The sequence below is a fragment of the Lolium rigidum genome, chromosome 7 (genome assembly GCF_022539505.1).
Source record: "Lolium rigidum isolate FL_2022 chromosome 7, APGP_CSIRO_Lrig_0.1, whole genome shotgun sequence".
NCBI classification, from domain to species: Eukaryota; Viridiplantae; Streptophyta; class Magnoliopsida; order Poales; family Poaceae; genus Lolium; species Lolium rigidum.
In genome coordinates this window covers 87328593-87339809 of record NC_061514.1, presented here as the reverse complement: position 1 = coordinate 87339809, position 11217 = coordinate 87328593, and the positions used below count along the sequence as shown (strand labels likewise).

The window sequence follows — 11217 nt, the reverse complement described above, 5'->3', positions numbered from 1 at the left end:
GAACAAACACAAGGATGAACCGGTGCAGCAAAACTCACATAAAAGACATATTGTAAACATTATAAGACTCTACACCGTCTTCCTTGTTGTTCAAACTCAATACTAGAAGTTATCTAGACTTTAGAGAGACCAATTATGCAAACCAAATTTTAGCAAGCTCTATGTATTTCTTCATTAATAGGTGCAAAGTATATGATGCAAGAGCTTAAACATGAGCACAACAATTGCCAAGTATCAAATTATTCAAGACATTTTAGAATTACTACATGTAGCATTTCCCGATTCCAACCATATAACAATTTAACGAAGAAGATTCAACCTTCGCCATGAATACTATGAGTAAAGCCTAAGGACATATTTGTCCATATGCAACAACGGAGCGTGTCTCTCTCCCACACAATGAATGCTAGGATCCATTTTATTCAAACAAAAACAAAAACAAAAACAAACCGACGCTCCAAGCAAAGCACATAAGATGTGATGGAATAAAAATATAGTTTCGGGGAGGAACCCGATAATGTTGTCGATGAAGAAGGGGATGCCTTGGGCATCCCCAAGCTTAGACGCTTGAGTCTTCTTAAAATATGCAGGGGTGAACCACCGGGCATCCCCAAGCTTAGAGCTTTCACTCTCCTTGATCATATTGTATCATCTCCCTCTCTTGATCCTTGAAAACTTCCTCCACACCAAATTCAAAACAACTCATTAGAGGGTTAGTGCACAATTAAACTTTACATGTTCAGAGGTGACATAATCATTCTTAACACTTCTGAACATTGCACAAAGCTACTGAAAGTCAATGGAATAGAAAAATCCATCAAGCATAGCAAAACAGGCAATGCGAAATAAAAGGCAGAATCTGTCAAAACGAACGGTTCGTAAAGACGAATTTTATTGAGGCACCAGACTTGCTCAGATGAAAATGCTCAAATTGAATGAAAGTTGCGTACATATCTGAGGATCACTCACGTAAATTGGCATAATTTTCTGATTTACCTACAGAGAATTAGGCCCAGATTTGTGACAGCAAAGAAATCTGTTTTTGCGCAGTAATCCAAATCTAGTATGAACCTTACTATCAAAGACTTTACTTGGCACAAAAATGCACAAAACTAAGATAAGGAGAGGTTGCTACAGTAGTAACAACTTCCAAGACTTAAATATAAAATAAAAGTACTGTAGTAAAAACATGGGTTGTCTCCCATAAGCGCTTTTTTTAACGCCTTTCAGCTAGGCGCAGAAAGTGTATATCAAGTGTTATCAAGAGACGAAGTATCAACATCATAATTTGTTCTAATAATAGAATCAAAAGGTAACTTCATTCTCTTTCTAGGGAAGTGTTCCATACCTTTCTTGAGAGGAAATTGATATTTAATATTACCTTCCTTCATATCAATGATAGCTCCAACGAGTTCGAAGAAAAGGTCTTCCCAATATAATGGGACAAGATGCATTGCATTCAATATCCAAGACAACAAAATCAACGGGGACAAGGTTATTGTTAATGGTAATGCGAACATTATCAACTCTCCCCAAAGGTTTCTTTGTAGAATGACCAGCAAGATTAACATCCAAATAACAATTTTTCAATGGTGGCAAGTCAAGCATATTATAAATCTTCTTAGGCATAACGAAAATACTTGCACCAAGATCACATAAAGCATTACAATCAAAGTCATTGACCTTCATCTTAATGATGGGCTCCCAACCATCCTCTAGCTTCCTAGGAATAGAAGCTTCACGTTCTAGTTTCTCTTCTCTAGCTTTTATGAAAGCATTTGTAATATGTTTTGTGAAAGCCAAGTTTATAGCACTAGCATTAGGACTCTTAGCAAGTTTTTGTAAGAACTTTATAACTTCAGAGATGTGGCAATCATCAAAATCCAAACCATTATAATCTAAAGCAATGGGATCATCGTCCCCAATGTTGGAAAAAAATTCAGCAGTTTTATCACAGGCAGTTTCAGCAGTTTTAGCAGTTTCCGGCAGTTTTGCAGGCTTTGCATTTGAAGTGGAAACATTGCCAACACCAATTATTTTACCATTGATAGTAGGAGGTGTATCAACATGTGAATCATTAACATTACTAGTGGTGGTAATAGTCCAAACTTTAGCTACATTATTCTCTTTAGCTAGTTTTTCATTTTCTTCTCTTTCCCACCTAGCATGCAATTCAGCCATCAATCTTATATTCTCATTAATTCTAACTTGGATGGCATTTGCTGTAGTAACAATTTTATTATTATGATTTTCATTAGGCATAACTTTCGACAAAAGATCAATATCAGCAACAAGACTATCGACTTTAGAAGCAAGTATATCAATTTTCCCAAGCTTTTCTTCAACAGATTTGTTAAAAGCAGTTTGTGTACTAATAAATTCTTTAAGCATAGCTTCAAGTCCAGGGGTGTGTTCCTATTATTGTTGTAAGAATTCCCATAAGAATTACCATAACCGTTACCATTATTATAAGGATATGGCCTATAGTTATTACTAGAATTGTTCCGATAAGCATTGTTGTTGAAATTATTATTATTAATGAAGTTTACATCAACATGTTCTTCTTGAGCAACCAATGAAGCTAACGGAACATTATTAGGATCAACATTAGTCCTATCATTCACAAGCATAGACATAATAGCATCAATCTTATCACTCAAGGAGGAGATTTCTTCGACAGAATTTACCTTCTTACCTTGTGGAGCTCTTTCCGTGTGCCATTCAGAGTAATTAATCATCATATTATCAAGAAGCTTTGTTGCTTCACCAAGAGTGATGGACATAAAGGTACCTCCAGCAGCTGAATCCAATAGGTTCCGCGAAGAAAAAATCAATCCTGCATAAAAGGTTTGGATGATCATCCAAGTAGTCAGTCCATGGGTTGGGCAATTTTTAACCAAAGATTTCATTCTTTCCCAAGCTTGTGCAACATGCTCATTATCCAATTGTTTAAAATTCATTATGCTACTCCTCAAAGATATAATTTTAGCGAGGGGATAATATCTACCAATAAAAGCATCCTTCCATTTAGTCCATGAATCAATACTATTCTTAGGCGAGAGATAGCAACCAATCTTTAGCTCTTCCTCTTAATGAGAAAGGAAACAATTTTAATTTTATAATGTCACCATCTACATCTTTATACTTTTGCATTTCACACAATTCAACAAAATTATTGAGATGGCACTACAAGAAAAGTTGCCATGGCCGACGAAGTTGAAGTCGTGCCGTGGTTGCTGGTGTACCATGGCCGACGATTTTTGGTCCCTCCGTGGTGCATGTCAAAACTTTTTTTTCTCGTTTTTGAGGCCACCTAGCCCGACGAAAGCGGCCAAAACATCGCGTATGGTGGCCCGGGACGTGGTGCATCTCGAAATCTCGGGTTCGCCGGCCGAGTCAACGCAAATCCGCACCGCCGAGGGATGTAGGGCCCGGATGGCAGCCTCTCGGCATTGTTTTTTTCTCGATCGCGCCATCTCGTTCAACGTTCTCCGATCGAGCCGTTTACGATGCGGGATCATGGGTCCCGCATGTCATCCTCTATGAACCAAAATTCTTTCTATTCTTGGATTTTTTTGACCCCCGATTTCTCGGCTACTTCCTTTTTCTTTTGATCCCTTGCCGCCTTGGAAACGTTGAGACCGCTGCTGCTAAATGGGACCCGCATGTCATCCTCTATGTGCAATCAACTTTCTTTTCTTGGAGTTTTTTTGGCACCTCAAATTTGGTCACTTGCCTTTTTCTTTCGATCCCCTGCCGCCTCTCAAACGGTGATACCGCTCGTTGCTAAATGGGACCCGCATGTCATCCTCTATGTACTATAAAACTTTCTTTTCTTGGAGTTTTTTTTGGCACCTCAAATTTGGTCACTTACCTTTTTCTTTCGACCCCTGCCGCCTCTCAAACGGTGATACCGCTGCTGCTAAATGGGACCCGCATGTCATCCTCTATGTACAATAAAACTTTCTTTTCTTGGAGTTTTTTTTGGCACCTCAAATTTGGTCACTTGCCTTTTTCTTTCGATCCCCTGCCGCCTCTCAAACGGTGATACCGCTGCTGCTAACTGGGGACCCGCATGTCATCCTCTATGTACTATAAAACTTTCTTTTCTTGAATTATTTTTGGCACCTCATATTTGGTCACTTACCTTTTTCTTTCGATCCCCTGCCGCCTCTCAAACGGTGATACCGCTGCTGCTAAATGGGACCCGCATGTCATCCTCTATGTACTATAAAACTTTCTTTTCTTGGAGTTTTTTTTGGCACCTCAAATTTGGTCACTTGCCTTTTTCTTTCGATCCCCTGCCGCCTCTCAAACGGTGATACCGCTGCTGCTAAATGGGACCCGCATGTCATCCTCTATGTACTATAAAACTTTCTTTTCTTGAATTATTTTTGGCACCTCATATTTGGTCACTTACCTTTTTCTTTCGATCCCCTGCCGCCTCTCAAACGGTGATACCGCTGCTGCTAAATGGGACCCGCATGTCATCCTCTATGTACAATAAAACTTTCTTTTCTTGGAGTTTTTTTTGGCACCTCAAATTTGGTCACTTGCCTTTTTCTTTCGATCCCCGCCGCCTCTCAAACGGTGATACCGCTGCTGCTAACCGGGACCCGCATGTCATCCTCTATGTACTATAAAACTTTCTTTTCTTGAATTATTTTTGGCACCTCATATTTGGTCACTTACCTTTTTCTTTCGATCTCATGCCACGTTTGAAACGTTGAGGAACCTGCAGGCTCATGGGACCCGCATGTCATCCTCTATGTACTATAAAAGTTTATTTTCTTGGTTTTTTTTCACCCTCTCGATTTTTGGCAATTTCTTTTTTCTTTTGATCCCTTGCCGCCTCTCAAACGGTGATACCGCTGCTGCTAAATGGGACCCGCATGTCATCCTCTATGTACTATAAAACTTTCTTTTCTTGAATTATTTTTGGCTCCTCATATTTTTTCACTTGCCTTTTTCTTTCGATCCCCTGCCGCCTCTCAAACGGTGATACCGCTGTCGCTAAATGGGACCCGCATGTCATCCTCTATGTACTATAAAACTTTCTTTTCTTGAATTATTTTTGGCTCCCGATATTTTTTCACTTGCCTTTTTCTTTCGATCTCATGCCACGTTTGAAACGTTGAGGAACCTGCGGGCTCATGGGACCCGCATGTCATCCTCTATGTACTATAAAAGTTCATTTTCTTGGTTTTTTTTCACCCTCCGATTTTTGGCAATTTCTTTTTTCTTTTGATCCCCTGCCGCCTCTCAAACGGTGATACCGCTGTCGCTAAATGGGACCCGCATGTCATCCTCTATGTACTATAAAACTTTCTTTTCTTGAATTATTTTTGGCTCCTCATATTTGGTCACTTGCCTTTTTCTTTCGATCTCATGCCACGTTTGAAACGTTGAGGAACCTCGTCGGCTCATGGGACCCGCATGTCATCCTCTATGTGCTATAAATGTTTATTTTCTTTATTTTTTTTCACCCTCTGATTTTTGGCTATTTCCTTTTTCTTTTGATCCTCTGCCGCCTTGGAAACGTTGGGTAAGCTGCTGACTCATGGGACCCGCATGTCATCCTCTATGTACAATCAACTTTCTTTTTCTTTTGATCTCAAGCCGCATTTGAAACGTTGAGACCGCTGTTGCTAAATGGGACCCGCATGTCATCCTCTACGTACAATAAAGTTTCTTTTCTTGGATTATCTTTGGCTCCTGATATTATGTCACTTGCCTTTTTCTTTCGATCTCATGCCGCCTTTGAAACGTTGAGTAAGCTGCTGGCTCATTGGTCCCGCATGTCATCCTCTACGAACAATAAAAGTTTCCTTTCTTGGAGTTATTTTTTACCCCTAATTTCTGGCTATTTGCCTTTTTCTTTTGATCTCCTGCCCTCTCTGAAACGATGAGGACGCCTGTTGGCAGGTCGGTCCCACATGTCATCCTCTATGAACAATAAAAGTTTCCTTTGATGGATTTATTTTGAACCCCTAATTAATTTACGGATATTTCCCCGCCGCCTCGATGTCTACGGGAGCTTCTATTCTTGTAGACAGGTGTTGGGCCTCCAAGAGCGGAGGTTTGTAGAACGGCGACAAGTTTCCCTTAAGTGGATACCCAAGGTTTATCGAACTCGGGGAGGAAGAGGTCAAAGATATCCCTCTCATGCAACCTCGCAACCACAAAGCAAGAAGTCTCTTGTGTCCCCAACACACCTAATAGGTGCACTAGTTCGGCGAAGAGATAGTGAAATACGGGTGGTATGAATAAGTAGTAGCAACGGCACCGGAAAAGTGCTGCGCCGGGACGAGTAAACAAGCGGTAGTAATGCGGCAGTAGTAACGCGAGTAAAACGAGTAAACAAGCGGCGATAGCGATATTTAGGAACAAGGCCTAGGGATTACACTTTCACTAGTGGACACTCTCAACATTGATCACATAACGAGAATAGATAAATGCATACTCTACACTTTTGTTGGATGATGAACACATTGCGTAGGATTACACGAACCCTCAATGCCGGAGTTAACAAGCTCCACAATAATGCTCATATTTTAGTAACCTTTAGTGTAAGATAGATCAATAGACTAAACCAAGTACTAGCATAGCATGCACACTTGTCACCTTCATGCATATGTAGGAGGAATAGATCACATCAATATTATCATAGCAATAGTTAACTTCGCAATCTACAAGAGATCATGATCATAGCATAAACCAAGTACTAACACGGTGCACACATCTGTCACCTTTGCACACGTGCGGGAGGAATAAAACTACTTTAATAACACATCACTAGAGTAGCACATAGATAAATTGTGATACAAACACATTGCAATCATAAAGAGATATAAATAAGCACCTCACTATGCCATTCAACGGTGAATAAGTATTCTGTGAAATATAGCCTAAGAGACCCACACGGTGCACACACTGTCACCTTTACACACGTGGGACAAGGAGTCTCCGGAGATCACATAAGTAAAACTCACTTGACTAGCATAATGACATCCACTACAAGAAATATGCTGACTCGCGACCCTCCATATTGGTCACGTGAAGGTCGTTGTGCGCCATTTATGACCACACCGTGACTAAAAACTGTTGGTCGTCAGTTGAGCGTCACTGACCGCTCACAACGACCTTTATTTTGTATTGGTCGTAGAGGACTATGACCAAAATTGATGGTTGCAGATTATATGACCAATTTTTTGGTCGTGGGCAATCTAGCTTATCCACATCAGATCTGACGTGGCCAATCCTACGTGGCAGATGTATAACCAAACCAAATGGTCCAAAATCAAAATCAGCCCAATCCAGTTCTGCTATGCTACATGGGCCAAGCCCAACATTTCAGCCTTTTTACTTCCAACCTGTACCTTTTTGTCATTTATTTTCAATTTCAGCCCTTTTGTTATATCCATTAATGTGGCCCAAATGTAATGGGCCCAATCATCAATTTCTAATTCTCTCACGTCAAACGAAAATCTTAAAATAACAGTTAATACTGTGGACATAACAAATAGAGAGCACATGAAACTTTACAGTCGTTCGAATCACAACCAGAACACCATTGTTAAGAAAAATCTCTCGCTGCCATAGTTAAGTCAATTACAATATCTCCACATTACGTATCCCATGTACAGATGTCCCAGCTATCAAATTATAACTGCTCTGGGCAATAACTAGCTAGCTTTTCTTTGCTGAGACTTCTCTTTGAGCTTCATCAACCTTGAGGTCTATCATACTGCTCTTGATCACTCCTGCATGACAATACAACATAAAAAACATAAAAAAATATCATACCATGAAAGTGTTTCTAAATTAAAACAATAATAACATAAAGGCATGTACATATCTGAACTTGCACATGGATACTACCTAGCAAAAGGTGCATGATCTTGTCCGAGCATTTGGTTCAAAACTGGTTTGGAATCAAGGGTACATTCTGGAATACTTACAAAACACAAAAACTTCATGTGACCATACAGGTCTTGGGAAAAGTTTGTTAGCTAACGAAAAAATAGAAGTATTTTTATCTGAATACCAAGCAACCAAGAAGGGCAAGGATGCATGTTATACTCACATACTGGTGTGGTCTTCCAATTGCAAAAATATGCAGCCACGTGTAACTTATGACCTGACTACTAGTAGTCATGCAGGAGCCAAAAATATTCTCTCTTTGTGTTTCAGTTTGAGCAAGGCACAATTAAGCATAGTGTTTATAGTCAATAATGAAGACAAGGAGCAAATAAGGCATTTTTAACTTCAACCATCACAAGTTCATTTCATGATAAGCGCGAAACCAATATTATGTCGAACTTCCAAATGTCAACAAACAACTAAGTGTCATACAAAGCTCTAATTGAGTCTTTATATATACTACGCAGCAGCCTGTTACAATCATCGACAGCTCACACAAAAACATCTCCTAGCAGAAAAAATAGAACAGATAGCTCGAGGACACAAGAACATGGTTTATACTTACCACATTGACTTGGGAAGAACTCAGTGTATACAAAGTACCTCAGTGATTAGAAAAAACATGTGTATCATGCAAAATGACAGCGCGAGCCTTCTAAACATTATGCAATGTCCATCAATCTGTCTACCTGCAATGCACACAACTTTAAGGAAAGATGCCTAAACAGGAGCAGGAACAACTACCAGTTACTGGAAACAGTTAAAGGACAACAACAAACAGTAGCAGAGTACTCTGAAATATTCAGAAAGTTACAAACGAACGTCACAATGCAGACGATGCTGATCTTCAACATTATGCAGAAACAAGAGATGGAACAAGCTACTTATCAACAATTTAGCTAGGTGCAGAATGAATCAGGCACGAGAAACTATAGAACATCATATAGGAAACTACTATAGGGAATTCATGTAAAAAAATAACATTGTATACATGCAGTCCAAACCCGTGCATGACAAGGAATTTTTTAGTTTATACTTGATAGAAACTGAGTACACTTTTAGAAGATCATATATTTCATGCTAAACTATAGCGACTTAGAAACAATATATACCGTTAGTAATGGAATATTTTGGTTCTCACACTATACAAGATAAACTATAGTACACAAACTGGGGCAGGATGTGTCAATTTTCATACTATACAAGAATACATATCCTTAGCGCCATGATAAAATGAGAACACCCAAGCATAACATTGCTAGTCTACTGATGCAACACTTGTAATTTGTCTTTGGCACGACACAATAAACAAACAGCCTGCAACCAGTATCATACTAACCTGTAGAGCCTTCCCCGCAAAAAAAAAAAAACCTGTAGAGCCTTGTAGTAGGCCTCGGACCCAATGAAGAGAACATGACATAGAACATCATCCGTGATCATGCTGACCAGCCACAGGTACAACTCCACAGCCTTGGTCTGCATGCAGCAGAACCTGATCTTTGGCATGCTTTCCTTGAATACCCACTCCACTAAGCAAACATACCACTGTATCCAAAATAGCACATCCGTATTTAGGCATGATCCTTTTGCAAGTTAAGAGCTGCACACAATCTTTATCAGTAAAATATGTAGCATGATCATAAGACAGTTCAATATATTTATTGCGTGGGTGTATAATAAATCCTCTTGCATGTTAAAAGCTGCACACAATCTTTATTTAGGCTTAGTGAAATAATTTCCCAACCAATCTAGACAGAAGAGAAGCTTTGTCAATGCCTATCCTTCAAATTATAGGTGTATTTAGAAAGTTCAAAATTGGGATAAGATTGGACCATTCTACCTAATATCATATACACTTAAATTAACCACTTTACACTTTCCTTTCAATTATTTCGTAACTATGTCTCACAAGATTAAATTACTACCATTTTTGCAATACAGATTAAATTGGCAATGCTAAATCGTTAAATAGGAAAAGTTAAAAACACCATACATAGGAAAAGGTAATCAGCATATGTATAGTGTCTAAGACATCACAGAAGTGACTTTACCAGATTCAATCATTTACTGCCGAGACGGAGAGCATATCCTGAACAACACTCATGCATGTGCACCTGCACCAAGCAGAAGCATTACAACTCAGCAACTAACACAAATATTTGCATCAATTAATCGGTCCAGGAATGCAATATATAAGCCCAGCTGCAATAGACATACTCCTTTGATAAAAAAAACATACAGGCAAAGATGCATAATACTGAAAGAGCATGATAACTCCTCTTGATTATTTCCTCAACAATTCAGTTAAGATGATATATCAGTCAAGTCTCCTCTATATAGTCATCATTCATAGGAAAGAAAAAACAAACTATTACTAATATGCTACTTTTTCCCAATCACGAGGAGATGACAATTAATATGCTCATGTCATGATAACCAGGAGATGACAATTAATATGCTCATGTCATGATAACCAAATGGCGTAGTTAGTAGAACTAAACGAAATCCCAGCCATATAGTAAAGGAGACATAAGCTTGCATACAGAATGTAGCCATCGTCGATTTAAATCCGAAATTAATGTGCCATAAATAGGAACAGGGGCATCAAACCACACAGGGATACATGTGGAGGGAGCAGGGGCTCTTACTGGGAAACTCACATGGATCGAGCGACCGGAGGTCAACCTCTACGATCGTCCCCTGGGAACCGCGTTTGCCAGTCACCTTCCTGTAGAGTTAGGGGCTGGCAAGCTTCGATCCTGGGGAGCAAGATAGGGGTCGGCCGCGTCGGCTCGAGATGTGGATCTCGCGCGACGAGCGCCGCCGTCGGTTCCTTGTCCAACCTCGCGAACGCAGGCCGTCATTTCCGTCCACGCTCCGGCGAGGCTCGACCCTAATGTCCCAGTGCCTGCACAAAGAGAGACTGAGAGAGAGAGAGAGAGTAGGGTTGGAAGGGAAATAGAGAGAGGAGGCGTGGCCGGTGGCCAAATCCGGCGACCCCAAGAGAGGAGGGGTGGTTGGCGCCGGAGAAGTATGTGGCGCCCGTACGCGGTTGTCCGCGTGCTGCAGACCCTCAGGTCGCCCGCGTCGGTGAAGGCCGGGACTTGCTGGCCGGCCGGCCGCATCTGCCCCGCGCGGTCCAGCCGATCTCCGAGCTGGGACACCACCGCGTGCTGCCGGGGCACCGCCGTCTCCATGCACCTCCTATAGCTCTTCCCAAATCCCGTGCTCGGGTTTGCATTGGGGCGGACGATTTGGAGGTTCGATGTGGTGGAACAGATAGAGAGGGAGGAG

General features: G+C 40.6%; 1 long non-coding RNA gene across 2 annotated transcripts; it reads right to left on the bottom strand.

Annotated features, from left to right (window-relative positions):
• Positions 1-7516: 7516 nt before the first annotated feature.
• On the bottom strand, positions 7517-10887 carry LOC124677065. 2 transcript variants are annotated; one of them, XR_006993938.1, is made up of 5 exons: positions 10584-10887; positions 9975-10069; positions 9295-9468; positions 7882-8612; positions 7517-7763 (listed from the first exon to the last, which is right to left on the bottom strand). It is a non-coding gene; the product is annotated as an uncharacterized LOC124677065 (long non-coding RNA). The 2 variants fall into 2 exon arrangements; XR_006993937.1 differs by lacking the exon at positions 10584-10887 and having other exon boundaries at positions 9975-10349.
• Positions 10888-11217: the final 330 nt, after the last annotated feature.